This window comes from Pteropus vampyrus, unplaced genomic scaffold (genome assembly GCF_000151845.1).
Source record: "Pteropus vampyrus isolate Shadow unplaced genomic scaffold, Pvam_2.0 Scaffold529, whole genome shotgun sequence".
In the NCBI taxonomy this organism is placed as follows: Eukaryota; Metazoa; Chordata; class Mammalia; order Chiroptera; family Pteropodidae; genus Pteropus; species Pteropus vampyrus.
This window is the reverse complement of record NW_011889310.1, coordinates 53,331-69,667: the sequence shown is the minus strand read 5'-3', so window position 1 is coordinate 69,667 and position 16,337 is coordinate 53,331. Positions and strand designations below refer to the sequence as shown.

General features: G+C 39.0%; 1 pseudogene; it reads right to left on the bottom strand.

Moving 5' to 3' along the window:
* Window positions 1-10,996: 10,996 nt before the first annotated feature.
* On the bottom strand, window positions 10,997-11,894 carry LOC111733139 (annotated as a pseudogene).
* Between the last annotated feature and the right edge of the window lie 4,443 nt (window positions 11,895-16,337).

The following is a 16,337-nucleotide window of genomic DNA, read 5'->3' as shown; positions in this document are numbered from 1 at the left end:
AATGTGATTTTTATTGAAGGCAAATTTCCATATTACTTAAAAATATATAGCCGATTAAAAAAACATGTTCGTATTAAAGTAAAAAAAAAGTTCTAACTTTTCTTCTGACTAGTTATCCAAGTCAAAAATTTCAGAAAATTGACAAATTTCCCATTTGCATTCCTTTACCGTAGTATCTAGAAATACCCAAATTACATTTTAAATAGACATAAATGGCAGAAACTGACACCCTGTTAGGAAGTGGATGCATTTGTACTATCTCCTACAGATGTAAAACCTATAATTGCACAGGTTTAACATTACACATCTTTAAACCTACACACCCACCTGCTTTTCATATTATACTTGTACTTTTTGTATGTATGGAATATTTCACAATACATATTTAAAAAGAAAATGTATTATAAATGAATAAGGATGATTATCCTTGTTTATAATGGTAAAAAAAATGGAAGAATTTTTGCATGGTACATTGTTATAATAATGTCCCCGGTGAATTATACCTCCCTGTGTCTATCCTCCTTTGCAACATAACATTGCTGCTCCTTCCATCAGGAGGTAGAAAGGATTTTCCCACCACTTTGGCTCTGGGCTAGACTGGTGAATTGCTTTGGCCAATATAATGCATCAAAAGTGATACTGTGTGACTTCTAAGGCTAGGCTTTAAGAAGCTTTGCAGTTTTTATTTCTACTGTCTTGGAATCCTCAGACCACTATGCTATCCTTCAGTCCTAGAGGATGAGAGGGATGCAGTAAAGAGTTAACCCAGCAGGCTTGGGGTGCTGTAAAACTACATGCTCAGAGGAAAGGGCTCGCCCTTGCTGGCTTCTGGGAGACAACCACTGAGCCCTTGCAATGTCCTGCCTGAGAGTGAGATTGTTTCTGCATGCTTGAGGCTTTGGGCTGTTCTGTGTCAGTTTGACTGCTGGGGAACTATGGTCTGAGTAGCTGAGGTCAGTCACATGAGTGCTGCACGTCTCTGGGATCTGACCCCAAATAAGGACCCTGGCACTAAGACTTCATGAGCTTGCCTGGTTGTCAGTACTTCGCATGTTTTGTCATGCATCATTGCAGAGAGAGTTAAGCTTGTCCCCATGAAATTCCACTGGAAGGAGATACCTGGAAGGTTGTGACTGGTTCCTGTTGGACTTTTTCCTGTCTGCCTTTTTTCTTTGCTGACTGGTCAGCATCCTTTCACCACCACAAACCATAACCATGAATATAATAGCTTTTCTGAGTCCTGTGAATCTTTTAGTGAGTCATCAAGCCTGAAGGTAGTCTCAGGGACCCCTGACATAGAGACTACATGGAAAAGTGAGGAACCCCAGCCAATAGCCAGTACCAATTAGCAGGCACTTGAGGGAGACCATCTGGGACCTTTGAGCCCCAGTCAAGCTGTTAGATGTCTGCAGCTGCAGAAGTGATCCCAGGAGAGCCCAGGAGAAAGACTGCCAGCTTACCTGCAAACTCATGAAAAATAACACATCATTGTTATTTTGAGGCATTAAGGTTTGGGGTGATTCTTTAGTACCCATAGGTAGCTGAAACAGTAAATGATCAAACATAGGCATGTGGTTAAATAAATTATGTACCCATACATTGAAATGCTAAGACGTCCTATAAAATGCTGATATAGATTCTATATATATTAACATAGAACTGTGTTCACTATGTATTTCAAGTATTGAAATGTTATAAATAAATATGTATAATATAATCCCCTTTTGAAAAAATAATATATATATGTATGTATTTATATCTAAATGTGTAATTAGGATGAGCCACATGCAGTTGCTGATATTCAGCCATTTTTGACCTGTCAAAACAATTTCTTGTGATTCAACTAATATATAATTGATAGAATCAAAGCTGGGAGGCCCCACAGGAAAATGTGGCTGTATTTGGGTGATGAGTAGGGTATTGTTTTCTTTTTGTTCATCTGTATTTTCTAAATCTTGTACCTCAAACATGTATTTCTTATGGTGATATTAAGGGAAAACACAAAAGGAAACTCTTCTTTTTATAAAGTGCTAAAGAAACATGTGAATAATGATGACTGGATGAACTGGGGAGGAAGAAAGGCAGAGTTGGGACCTGGAGCCAGATCCCCTATTAGTCTGGAATTCAGACTTGCTGCCTGTGGCTCAGGTCAAGTTCATACAAACTTAGGGCATGGATAAAGGAGGCTGAGGCCAAGAGCGGAGGCTTCTATGTTAGGCTGCAGAGCTGGGCTCACATATTGGGATGGCTTGCCCAGAGCCTCGTTAATCATTGTCTTTTGTCCCCATGGAAACTGTTGACCTCAATCATCCTCAGGCAAAAGATCAAGGGGCAAGGGCCAGCCTGCCCCTCAGGTGGCTTGGGCAAATGTGGGAGGAGCAGCCCAGGCCCAAGGCCTCGTGCATATTATCAGTTTGCTACCCAGATGACTGCCTCTACTTTCTAACTGGAACATCTTGGGGGCAAAGAAGAGGGAGTCTTAGCTCTGTAGGGAATCTTGGAGATCATCCCTACAGGATGCAGGACTCTCCTCAGCAGGAACTCTCTTCAACTCCCCCAAAAGGTCAACACTTTCTGCCTGTCCCACCACAGCTCTGCAATGATGGGGGACTCACTATTCTCAGAGGTACCCATCCTATGTGGCAGTAACCAATAGAAAAATCCATTCTTATGGGGAATTCCAAATTGGGTCAACCTTCCCCCTGTTGGAATCCTGTCTTCACTTTGGGCACCTCTGCTTCTCCTTTGTGAGCACAGCCTTCAGCAGCAGTCGTTTTCTCTAAGTGGAATACTCTCCTCAAAAAAATACAAATCTTTATTGACCACTTGGTATATTCCAGACATGAGCTTGGTTTTGGGATATACATATGCTATTTCATGTAATTTTCCAAAGAACCCTGTAAATGAGGTACTAATATCTACATTTTACAGATGAAGAAACTGAGGCCAAGAGCGCATAAACACCCAAAGTAACATACTAGGAAGTGGCAGAGCTGGAGTTTGACCCTGATCTGTCTATTCAAATCACTATATTATATAGCTGTCTCCATTTCATTGATTAACACCTGGCTTCATTTGACAAGGAATTTGAGACAGCTTAGAATATTCACAATTTTATAAAATAGAAATAGAGAAGCAGACCCAGAGAAAACATAAACAGCAGTAGCAAAACAAAACAAGGTTAAGAAATGTACAAAATGTGTGGAACATCAGAGCTACTGTTGACAGTAAGAATTGTCATAGGCTCTGAACTGCCAGACTGCCAACATGACAAGGGAAAGCCAATTATCCTTCTAATTCTCAATACCATTAAGAAGTTCTTTAGAGAAAACATAGCTGGCAAATAATTATAAAGGCCATTTATGAAGACTGTTGATGATATTTTCAACTGTTAGCACTTGGCACCCTCCAGGTGCCATTAAACTCACCTTTGGGTTCTGATGTCAATGATGTGAAAGAAGTCTATCTATACCTGTATCTGTGCCTTTATTTGTGCCAGTAAATGTGTCTGCCTGTATTACTTTCTATGTCTCAATCTATACCTATATCTGTGTCTCTAAGTTACCTGTATCTACATCTAGTAAGTACCTGCATCCATTTCTCTAACTGTACCAGCGTCTGTGTCTTTATCTGTACCTTTATCTGTGTCCCCGCCTGTACTTGTATCTGAATCTCTATCTGTACCTGTTATACAACTTCATCTGTACCCAAATCTGTGCCTCTATCTTTACCTGTATGTGTCTGCACTTGTATCTTTGTCTATATCTGAGATTGTATATACATTTCTCTCTACACCCATGTCTGAGTTTCTATAAATATTGGTTTTTGGGTCTCTATCTTGTATCTATGTCTCTATCTGTACTTGTTTCTGTGTCACCACCTTTATCTGTATCTATTTCTCTATCTGTCTCAGTATGTGTCTTTATCTTTACCTCTATCTGTGTCTTCATCTGTATATGTATCAGTGTTTCTTACTGTATCTCTGTATCTCAATGTATACCTGTATTGTGTCTCTTTCTACACCTATATCTGTCTGTCCATCTGTATCTGTATCTGTGTCTCTATCTTTAATTGTATTGTGTCTCTATCTCTACTTGCATCTTTTTTTCCATCACTATCTGTATCTGGATTTGTTGTTGCTTCTATTTAGACTACATATGTACTTGTATCTCTGTCTGTAATTGTATTTGTACCTGTGTTTCTATCTGTACAGATAGATATACCTGTATCCCTGTCTCAATCTGTATCTGTATCTGGGTCTATATAAATTCTTGTATCCGTATCTCTAAGTGTACTTTTATCTGATTCTCCATCATACCAGTATCAGTGTTTCTTTCTGTATCTTCGTGTCTCTATGTGCAACAGTATTTGTGTCCTTATCTGTACATGTATTTGTCTCTGTATGTATCTGTATCTCTGTTTGTAATGTAACTTTGTCTCCATCTGTATCTGTAATCTGTGTCAATATCTGTAATTATACCTGTGTCTTTATTTGTACCATAATCTTTCTCCTATAGGTAATTGTATCTTGGTCTCTATCTGTAACAGTAAATGTGCCTCTATCTGTACCACTGTCTGTGTCTCTATCTCTATCCATACCTGTATCTGTGTCTATCTGAATCTGATCTTGTGTCTTTATTTGGATTTGTATCTGTGTATCTACTTGTACTGTATCTGTGTTTCTATTTCTACCTATATCTGTTCTCTATCCATACCTGCATTTTTGTCTCTATAATTACCTGTGTTTGTTTCTCTATCTGTACTGGTGACTGTGTCTCTATCAATACTTATATTTGTGTCTATATGTGTACATGTATCTGTGTCTCTAATTGTATCTGCCTCTGTGTCTCTGTGCTTATATCTGTCTTTTTTTTAAATCTGGACCCATAACTGTGTCTGTGTAAGTACCTGTCACTATGTCTCTATTTGTGCCAGTATTAGAGTCTCTACAAGTACCAATCTGAGTCTCAATATGCACCTGTATCTGGTTCTCTAGCTTATCTGCATCTTGGTTCCTATTTGTATATATGTCTATTTGTACCTATGTCTGTTACTCTGAGTTTTTTCTGTGCCTCTATCTGCTATTATATTTATGTCTTCCTATATATCTATATCTGTACCAGTAACTGTGTCTCTACCTGTACCCCTATTTATCTATACCTGTATCTACTTCTCTATCTGTACCTTTATCTGAGTGTCTATAAGAACTTGTCTCTGTATCTCTATTTGCACTTCTATGTGTGTCTATTTCTAGATTGCTGTCAGTGTCTCTGCACCTGTATCTCTGTATCTATATATCTCTGCATCTGTGTCTCTATCCATACCTGTGTCTGGGTCTCTGTGTACTTGAAGCTGTATCTTTATCAGTACCTGCATTTGTGTTTGTACTTGGATCCATATCTCTACCTGTATCTGTGTTTCTATCTTTATCTGTATCTTTATCTGTTTCTGTCAGTGTCCCTGTCTATCACTGCATTTGGTTCTCACTCTACCTGTTTTTATTTATCTATGTGTATCTGTATTAGTGTCCCTATTCGTACATGTGTCTGGTCTCTATCTGAGGCTTTATCTGTATGTCTATCTATATCTGTATATAGATCTCTACATGTTCCTGTATCTGTGTTTCAATATATAACTCTCTCTAAGACTCTCTTTGTACCTTTTTCTGGTTGTGTATCTGTATCTGTTTCTAGGTCTCTATCTATACCTGTATCAATTTTAACTGATGTCTATTATTATCTGTATCTGTGTTTCTATCTTTATGTGTGTCTGTGTTTCTCTCTGCACTGTATCTGTATCTCTACATGTACCTGTATCTGTGTCTCTATCTGTACCTGCATCTTTGTTTCTATTTCTTCCTCATCTGTGTCTTTATCTGTACCTGTATCTGTGTCTCCATCTCTATCTGTTTCTGCATCTCTGTCTCTACCTGTATTAGGTTCTCTATCTGTACCTATATCTGTATCTCTATAAGTATCTGTATCTTTTTCTCTATCTGAAACTTTAGCTGGTTTTCTGTAAGTATCTCTATGCTTGTCTCCATATCTTCCTGTATCTGTGTCTGTACCTCTATCTATTTCTCTATTTTTTACCTCTATTAGTATCTGCATCTGTGCTACTATCTGTACTTCTTTTGTCTCTATTTCTACTTATATCTGCATTTATATCTGTACCTATGTCTGTTTCTCTATGTGTTCCTGTATCTGGGTGTTTATCTGTACCTATATCTCTCTGTGTACCTGGATCTGCATCTCTATAGGTACCTGTATCTGTTTGTCTATCTATGCTTGTATTTGTGTCTCTATCTATCCTTGTATCTAGGTCTGTATCTGTACCTGTATCTGTGTCATGGGATCTTGGAGATGCTCTGAGACTTGTAGAAAGGGTTATAAAATCTTCCTGTTAGCTCTGCTGCTAGTTCCACCATTGTTTCTCATTATATTCATTTACTCAAACTGCTGTAAGAAATCACCAGAAACTGGGTGGCTCAAACATGTGAAATCTATTGTCCTAATGTTATGACGGCTAAAAATCTGAGGTCAATGTTTTGGCACTGATAGTTCCTTCTGAAAGCTGTGATGGAGAATCTGTTCCATGCTTCTCCCCTAGCTTCTGGTGGTTTGCTGGAAATCTTTGGCGTTCTTTTGCTTATAGAATTATCACTTTGAAGTCTGCCTTCATCTTCACATGGTGCTCTCCCTGTGTGGGTGCCTCTGTGTCCAAATTTTCCCTTTTTATAAAGACACAAGTCACATTGAATTGGGGCTCACCCTAATGACCCCACCTTAACTAATGACATCTACATTGACTTATTTCCAAATAAGGACACATTTTGGAGACTGGTGGTTAGGACTTCATATGAATTTTTTGGGACACAATTCAACATATAACAATCATCCTACTCCTTCATTTCACTGATGAGCTTATAATCCCACAAGCTTCTGACTCCATCTTTCAGGCTGGCTCTTCTCTGGGATCACATTTGAGCCTGGGATAGCTAGTTGAGAAGGCCACTGCCATTAGTTGGGGAAGGTAGCTCCAGGGTGACTCAGAGGACAGGACTGTGGGGCAAGGGTCTGGGGAAGTGGTGGATCTCTACACAGAGATGTTCAATCATGGGAAAGTGGTGGCTCCTCAGACCTAGAAGTGAGACTTGGGAGAAGAGTCAGTCAGGTTGGGTTAAGTGATGCTACAATAACAAATGACCGCAAATCTCAGTGCTTAACTCAACAAAGATTTTTTCTCATTTATGCAATATGTTGATTGCAGGTCAGTTGGAATATTTGGCTTCATATCATCCTCATTCAGAGACCAGGCTGAGAGAAGCTCTATCCTTATAATTCCACTATCTCTAATGCAGGAAAAAGGAAATATGGTTTATTTTATACTGGCTCTTAATGTTTTTTTTTTTCTCAGAAGTGAGATACCACACTTGTGTTCACATGCTATTGGCCAGAGCAGGTCACATGGTCATACCTAATCTCAAGGGATCGGGGAGATTCAATTCTACCATGTGCCTGGAAAAAATAATGGAAAATATTTGGAGAATACCAAGCCATAGGAAACTTGGAAGGGGCTTCTGCCTCTTTCTCCTTTGTCTCTTTGTGAGGGTATCCATATGTCTTTGTTAGCCAAGGCAACTTATACAAACTCCTCCACCCTAAATATTAATACTGCTCGCTTTCAGTTTTAAAAGAGTCCCTGTTTAGACACATATTCTATGGCCTCCCTCCTCTTTGGTAGCAAGAAATAAAGACAGTCTCTGTGCAGAGAAGTAGATGCTGTTAGAAAGGGAGACACAGATACTAAGGTGATAAAGCCACTTCTGGTTACATGTTATTCTCTGTATTTCTTTACTTTTTATTGTCTTTCAGCCTTCAGGTGAGTCTTCTTTAGATACATAACATGGCCTCAGTTGTATCCTGTGATGATGAAAAGGACATGTGTTCAGAGAACTGAAAGAGAATGGTGTGCTTCAAAGGCCAGCATGTTGGTGGCAATGGTGACAAGTAAGGAGCCTCCATGGGAAGGCAAATTATCCAGGTGAGTGTCAGGGGCCTGTGTTGTCTTCTTCTATCCACAGAAGTCTTCTAGTAATAACCATTGCGATTCTGGAGTTTTCTCTTTAAGGAAGATAGCACTTTCTCAAGGATACTTCCATAAGTAACACCTGTTACTCCTCCATTTGACCTTTCCAGCCTAGTGAGGAAGCCACTTCCATTCCAGAGCTGGCATCCCAGTACAGAGAGGCAGAGTTGGCAGGAATACACTTATCATATTGTGCCAGGATAGAGAATGGGGAACCCTGCTCCCTGTTGTCACTAGGAGGTTGTCCTTTTTCCCCTCACATCTTCCTGCTTCAGGGCCTTTGCATTTATTCTTTCTTTTGCCTGAAATGTCTTTCATCTACTCTCCTCACATCTGGTTTCTCATCCTTTTGGATTTGGCTATGTCTCTTCCTTAGAGACATTGACTGTTAATGTCCTCTGTCAGTAGATTACCCTTTCCCTCCATCTTCTGTCATGGTACCCAAGCATTTCCTTCATGACAATTATCATGGTTTTTGAGTGTTTCTTTGTTAATTTTTTTTGTTTCCCCTCCAGACTATAAGCTCCATAAGGGTAGAAACAATGCCTGTTTTGTTCATGTTCGTATTACACAGCCTAGCACAGTGGTTGGCACTTAGTAAGCCCTGAACACATATTTGCTGAATGAACAAATTAATGATTAAATAGATGAATGATTATGGGCATTTGAACTCAGTTTCTAAGGATTTGCTCATTTCTTGTCCCTGAACAACAATGTATGTACATGAGAAGTACCCTGAAAAGTTGAAATCAAGTTCTAGTTCAAAATGGCCATTCCTAGCAAGTTAGATGCACAAAACTGAAAATGATCTGGAAGTTACCATATAACTCAATAAGTATACAGAAACAGCATATTGGAATATATCAAAGGACAATCTTTACTGAGAAGGGCAGCAAGCCCTTTGGAGTATTTATTGATCTTTTCAGTAAATCCATTCTCCATTGGTGGCAAGTTCTATGGCCACGGAGATGGTGCTAACATGGGGCTGACATGTGTGAGACCAATCAGAGATGCTGCTATATAGAAAGAAGTGTATCTGCCTGTTTCTGGGAATGTGATAGTTCAGTGGAGAGACACAAAATGTTGAAATTCTCTCGTGGCCAGATAGAAGTGTAGTATGTGTGACTCTATTTGGTGTGTGCACACACATACTCACATACTCACACACTCGCATGCAGAGATGAGACTGTTTTCAGGTGGCTTTGTGGCAAATAGACATCCTTTCTACATATAGAAAATATCCAGAGACACTCAGTGCAGGAATTATTAGCTCTGTTTTTCTGAAAAGAAAACTGAGGTTCAAAAATGTTAGGTTTGTTGTTTAAAGTCATACTGCAAGCATGTATAGAGCAGAAAGGCTTATCTCCCCCACCCACCTGCCCAGTATTAACTCTCAGTATGTGGCAGGGTGGGGATTGGAGCCAAGAACTTGTGCTTGAGCAGCACTATCATTGGTAATGCAGATATTAATGTACCTGCTTTGTGATCAACCGTGGAAGGGTCTGAATCTCTGGCTGTGGTGAGTAAGGGTATATACATTGATAAAAGGCCCCCAGATAATTCAGAGACCTTCCTTCTCCCAAGAGGGCTTCCCCCGACCTCATCACCCCTTGAGAATCACTGGATTAGAGGGCACATGGGAAACAAATTCTTAAGGAAATAACTTTCATTTAATTTGTTATAAAGACCACCGAACACATTCCCAACTAGAAGTCAGTTACACCCACGTTTCTCAATTTTCACAATCACTGACAGCTAAGAATCTTCAAGGTGACTGTGAGGCTTGCAAGATGCTCAAATGCCATCTAAGTGATAAAAGGCAGAGGAAGTTCTTTTTAGTGGAATGTTGGTGTTCTGCGTACTTGGTATATTTCAGTCCTCTGAGACAAGATCATTTTGTTCTGGGGATTTACATCAATTCTATTTGGCAGACACCTGTACTAATGAGAACTACCATCCCATCTCTTGGGCTGGGTGCCTTTTATTTTAGAAGTTTTATAATTATTGATTCAATTACTTGAATAGATATAGGGATCTTCATATTATCCATTTATCCATGTGTGAGTCTGATAATTTGTATCTTTCAAAAAAAAAATTGATCCATTTCATCTAAGTTATCAAGTTTGTGGGCATAAAGTTGTTCATAGTAGCCCTTCATTATCTTCTAGTCCATGGGACCAGTAGTGATGTCTCATCTTCAATTTGTGATATTAGTATTTTGTGTCTTCTCTCTTTTTCCTTGGTTAGCCTAGCTAGAGTTTTATCAATTTTATTGATATTGTCAAAGAATTAGCTTTTGGTTTTATTGATTATCCCTATTGTTTTTCCTGTTTTCAGTTTCATTAATTTCTGCTCCAATTTTTATTATTTTTATTCTTCCCCTTCCTTTAGGCTTAAATTGCTCTTCATTTTCTAGTTTCCTAACCTGGAAGATTAGATTATTGATTTTAGAACTTTCTTCTTTTCTAATTTGTGCATTTAATATTATAAATTTCTCTCCAGAATTGCTTTTGCTGCATCCCATAGATTTTGATAAATTGTATTTTCATTTCCATTTAGTTAAAAATATTTTATATTTTTAAGCTTTCTTCTTTGACCCTTGTGTTATTTATAAGTATGTTGTTTGTTTAATCTCCAAATATTTGGCACTAGCTACCTTTCTTTTTTTGATTTCAAATTAAATTCAATTATGGTATATAAACATACTTTATGTGATTTCTAGTCTCTAAAAATTATAAGGTGTATTTTATGGCCCACAGTGTGGTCTATCTTAGTGAATGTTCTATGTGAGCTTGAGAAGGATGTGCATTCTGTGGTTGTTGGATGAAGTATTTTATTTTATTTTCACGCCATATTATCTTCAATTAAGTTTAAAAAAAATTTCCAATTATGTTACCTATAGATTATTTTACACACTTCTCTGTTTGGCTGCCAGCCTCTTGCCTCTCTCTTTAGCAGTAGTGAGGCAGATACCTTTTTCCATGGAGAAGAGTAATTCATGGTTTGTTGCCTTTGCTAATGACAAAGATTTTGGAGAACCGGGTGGCAAAGCTATTGCCTTTGGTATCTTTCATATGAACCACATTAAAAGAGCCAGGAAATCTAACTATGGGAGGCAAACACACAATGTAAATATATATGCCTTACTGTTAAAATGTACAGCTGAAACTTACCGGATTTCGTTAACCAATGTCACTATTAAATAAATAAACACATAAATAAATAAATAATAAAAGAGCCAGAATGTCTCTTTCTGTTGGTGATCACAGCAATTCTTCCCAGGTTAGCATCTCTGGTCACTACCATATACAGTCTCCTAATCAACCTGAATGATGTCATTCACCTTGATGGAAATCAGGGTAGCAGATGGTGTGAGCATCATGGGTCACCAGATGATGGATTCCTTTTGTGCCTACAAAAATCTTTCTCACTTTGCACAACTTGCATGTGGCCTCTTTAGCTGTCATACAATGAACAGCAAAGCAATCCTTGGTGTCATAGATCAGACAGGAATTCTTTCTGGTCTTGTCAATGCTGATGCCATCCATAAAACCATCAGGGTAGATTATATTAGTTCAGACCTTGCTATCAATCTTAATGAACAACCATATGTAGATCTCTTTTATTTTATCTTCTGTCTGGGCATACTTAAGTCTGTTCCTTAGGAAAAGGATAACAGGGAGATATTCTCTCAGCTTGTGAGAATCAGTAGATGGACAAGGAGCAAATATATTTGCCAGTTCATCCAGTATTCAATGCTCTGGAGCTGCTACACACTTCAGATGTTTCTTAGGACCATAAGCCATTGCTGTATTACATAGTGAACGAGCTACATGGAGTATTTTATAAACATCGATTAGATAAAGTTAGTCGTTAGTGCTGTGCAGGTCATCTATATCCCTACTGATTTTCTGCCTTCATGATCTATCAATTACTGACAGATTGAGGTTGATGTTTCCAACTATAATTATGTATTTGTATATTTATTTTTTAGGGTGTATCGATTTTTGCCTTATGAAATAGAACTGTCCCTGTTTGCAGATGACATGATTGTCTGCGTAGAAATCTCAGGGAATCCATTTTTAAAAACCTCTTAGAACTAATAAGCGAGTTCAGCAATGTTTCAGGATATAAGATCAACATACAAAAATCAATTGTATTTCTATATACTAGCAATGAGCATGTGGAAACACAATTAAAAATACTATAATACTATTGAATTGTACAAAATATGAAATACTTAGGTGTCTTCAAGGAGCTTGCAGTGTAGCCATGCAGTGATCTGTGCTTTGGCCCAACACAAAAAGCTTGGTCTATCAGATCCTCTAAGGAACTTGTACCTGGAAACTTCTGAAGAATGAGGTAGTGAGCAGTGGGAGAAGCTGAAATGTCATGAGGTCAAGAGAAATTAGAGGAGCTATTAGATGGGATGTACCTCTGCTAAGTTCTGAAGAGGCTGAAGTTATTAAAGAGCATGAACCACAAGAGTATAGAAGCCATGAATGGAGAAGTGGTTAGCAAAGGGTGAAGAAACCAGTTTGTGACTGTAGCTATGGGCAACCAATGCAGAGTAGCTGTGCCATGTTAATGGTCTGAGTGAAGATCCATGAACTTCTGGGTTCTCACATATGTGCATTGCAGTACTCAGGACATTTTAGATGACAAGTGGCAGAAACCCAACTCAAATTAGCTTGAGCAAAAAAAAAAAGGCATTTATTGGCTCACTAGACTAGGAAGTCAGGAGTTGAGCTGGCTTTAGGAGATCAACATTGCTAGAACATTTCCTCTCCTTCCTTATCTTTCTCCTCTTTGTCTTTTTCTCAAATTCCGACTTTATTCTGTAAATAATTTATTTCTTCTGTAGATAGCCACTAATGACTCAAAGCCAGTTGGTTCTTATGTTTTGTGTTGCTAGCAGAGAGAGATCTTCTCTCAGCATGCACTTCTCTGGGAAGACACTCATTGGCCTCGCTTCACATGTTCACTCCTAGACCAATTCCTCTAGCTGGGGGAATAGATTACCTTCCTCAACTAGTCTGAGATTTAATTGACAGCCCCCTCCCTCTAGGACCATGTTAATTGAAGAGGAATATTTCCCTAAAAGAGAAACTGAGTGTTCTTAGAAGACAGAGAAAGGGTCATGGGCTGACTAAACTATACATGTCCACTCCACGGAGTCCCTCCTCCCCCTACTTGAGGAAACTGTTAGGAATCTCTTCCTAGGAACCAGAAGCCCCTCCCTAGAATAAGTGCTGCTGGTTATTTATCTCCTTGGTTTTGGTTCTCTTGGTGTTTAGGCAAGTTCTATGCAGCATGCTAGAGGAAAATGGCAAAGAGATTTCAGTCTGTATCAGCTTGAACTTGAAAGAGGTGTGTACATTCCTGGGGATCAGGGAAATCCTGAAGTTTGTCTTTCTCAATTTATTCTGACCAAAGGCAGGGAAAGATGATATTAGTTTTTAACTCCTTAAACTCCAGTAGGCTACCCCAGCCACCAACTTGGTCTCATATTCCTTCTTGGTTTGCCTGTGCCCCATCTTGAATTTGACACATACTGCTATCTCCCAGACAGAACCTAAATTCCTCTTGAAAAGAATTCTTGTTTTCCAGCTCTCTATCCTGTTTTACAATGTCCTGGGACCTTCTTCTGGGGCTTGTGCTGCCACTAAGCCAACCAGGTTTAAGGCTGAGGGCATGGAGCCCCTGAAGCCTCTTACCCAGGGATTCAGTTTAGATTCTGTGGGCAGGAAGGGACATGATGAGTTTCCTGGGAGAGGCAGGTACTGTCAGCATTGTGCTTGAGGAAGTAGAATCATGTGCTGGGGAATGGAATGGGCCCTAGGAAGGTCAGCTTGTTAGTGATGAGTGGAGAGGACAGGGGAACTGGGGGACAAAGGGATGGAGAGTTGCCAAATGTCATGTGGTAGAAGAGTGCCACTGAGGCAATGAGAGTTGCTGGTGTACATGCCACCATGGGTTTCTCTGGCTTTCTGAGTCCCCTTCTCTCCAAATCCTTTCGCCATAACATTACTTGGGTTGTCTTAACTCCGTTTTGTAATGACAAAGGATACAAATTAATTATTAATGTTGTGAGGTTGAAAATTTTCAATTATTATACCCAGATATGCAAAGAAGTTTAGTCTTCCTAACTTCTTATGATTATTCTTTCATTACTTTGAAGCTATCATTCCTGTTGATGTAGGAGAGAAAAATCATGGACTTGGTAATTAAAAATTACTAACCTCTTTTCAGATTAAAGCTATTTCTTTCAGGTACTTCAATCTAGATAAATGTTCAGTTTTTTAGGCTTTCTTCTGCAAAACCTTCTGCCATCCGTTCTGCCATCCAAGATGGCATCTGACATGGGGAGATTCTTACGTATCTCTAGGGAGAGGGAGTCCCAGCTCTACATGAGCGTCTCTGTGCTACACCTGGGCACTGTAGTCATGTACTTTGTCCTACCTGGTCTCTGAGTGACCTGCTGGCATCTGCTGCTGAAGGGTTTAGTAATGAAAGTTGTTGTTGGTGGGGGGCTGGACCACCAAGCCCTGATCATGCCACTGCCACCCCACCTAGCCCCATCTTGGGTCTTACTGGTACCGAAGATCTTTCCCAGGTACTAATGTGTGGGAAGCTCCATAGCACCACGATTTCAGAAGAATGGATAATATGACAGTTTAATACTGCCTATCATTGAATTTAAGAAGCAACATTATTTTGCATATCTCTAAAAAAAGTGAAAATGTCACCAGCTAAACTATGAAACCCCATTGATTGTAAGATGCTTCCTAATTTCAGAGATGAAAAAATGCATCTCAACAATGGAATATTACTTGGCCATGAAAAAGAATAAAACCTGAACACTTATGACAACATGGATGGACCCAGAAGGTATTATGCTGAGTGAAATAAATCAAAGAGAAAAAGACAAATGCCATATATTTTTACTTATATTTGGAATCTAAAAAAACAAAACAAAATCATTGAACAGACAAACCAGAAACAGACTCATAGATACAGAGAACAAACTGATAGTTGCCAGATGGGAGGGGGTTGGGGAGCTCGGTGGAAAAAGTGAAGGGATTAAGAAGTACAAATTGGTAGTTATAAAATAGTCGAGGGGATATAAAATACAGCATAGAGAGTATAGTAAAAAATATTGTAATAACTATGTATAATGCCAGGTGAGTACTAAACTAATCGGTGCGGGGAATAACTTTATAAATTATATAAATATTTAACTACTATGCTGTATACCTGAAACTAATATAAAATAATATTGAATGTCAACTTTAATGGAAAGCAAAGAAAGAAAGATAAAGAACATGCATCTCAGAATTGCTAAAATATGGTATTTTATAATTAGTATAATGGCTAAGAGCCCAGATATTAGAGCTAGGCTGCTTGAGTTTAAATCCCATCTCTGCTATGTAAAAGCTGTGGGGTCTTGAGCAAGTCACTTACCATTATTATGCCTTAGTTTTCACAACTGTATAATGGGGGAAGACCTACTTCTTAGAGTTGCGAGGACTGAATATATATGTAAAGCATTTCAAATAATGTCTGGCACATAGTAAGCACTATGTATGTTTGCTCTTTTAATTTAAAAAATATTATATCCATCACATACACAAATAAAAGATAAATAAATGGCCTTTGCCACCACCTCAACCATATCTCTGCCACTCCTCACAGCAGTTAAGAAGGATCCTTGACAGCCCTCCACAAACATCTTTGCAGTAATTGCCAAGAACAGGTTCCCTGCTGCCCCATTGCCAACTTGGAGCTGTCAGGTAGCAGGAGAACCATAAGCCAGTCTGCACACATCCAAGGTCAGTCATTTCCAAGCAGATATGTCATCACTATAATACTCAGACACTTCAGGAAAGACACATCTCTTACCTACTCAATATCTGCAGCCCATTACTGCTATGCGCATTCTCACCCTGGCTCCTCCCAACTATTGCCCACTAAACTCTTTCCAAGGGCATTCTAGAACTCCTATTCCACTGCAAGTAAATGCCACTACCTTTTTGATCTCTTCTGGGAAGGCTTTCTTTATTGCCTTGTAGCCTTAACCGAAAATTAGGGTACAACCCATTAGAGTACAACCTCCTCCACTGAATCCCATCTTAAGGTGAGGCACGCAGATTCTTCTGACTCCTTGTTCATTGGTCTAGACAACAGCCTGATGCTTCTACTGTCAAAGCTGACCCTACTCTGAGCCTCGAATTATCAAGCTGAACATT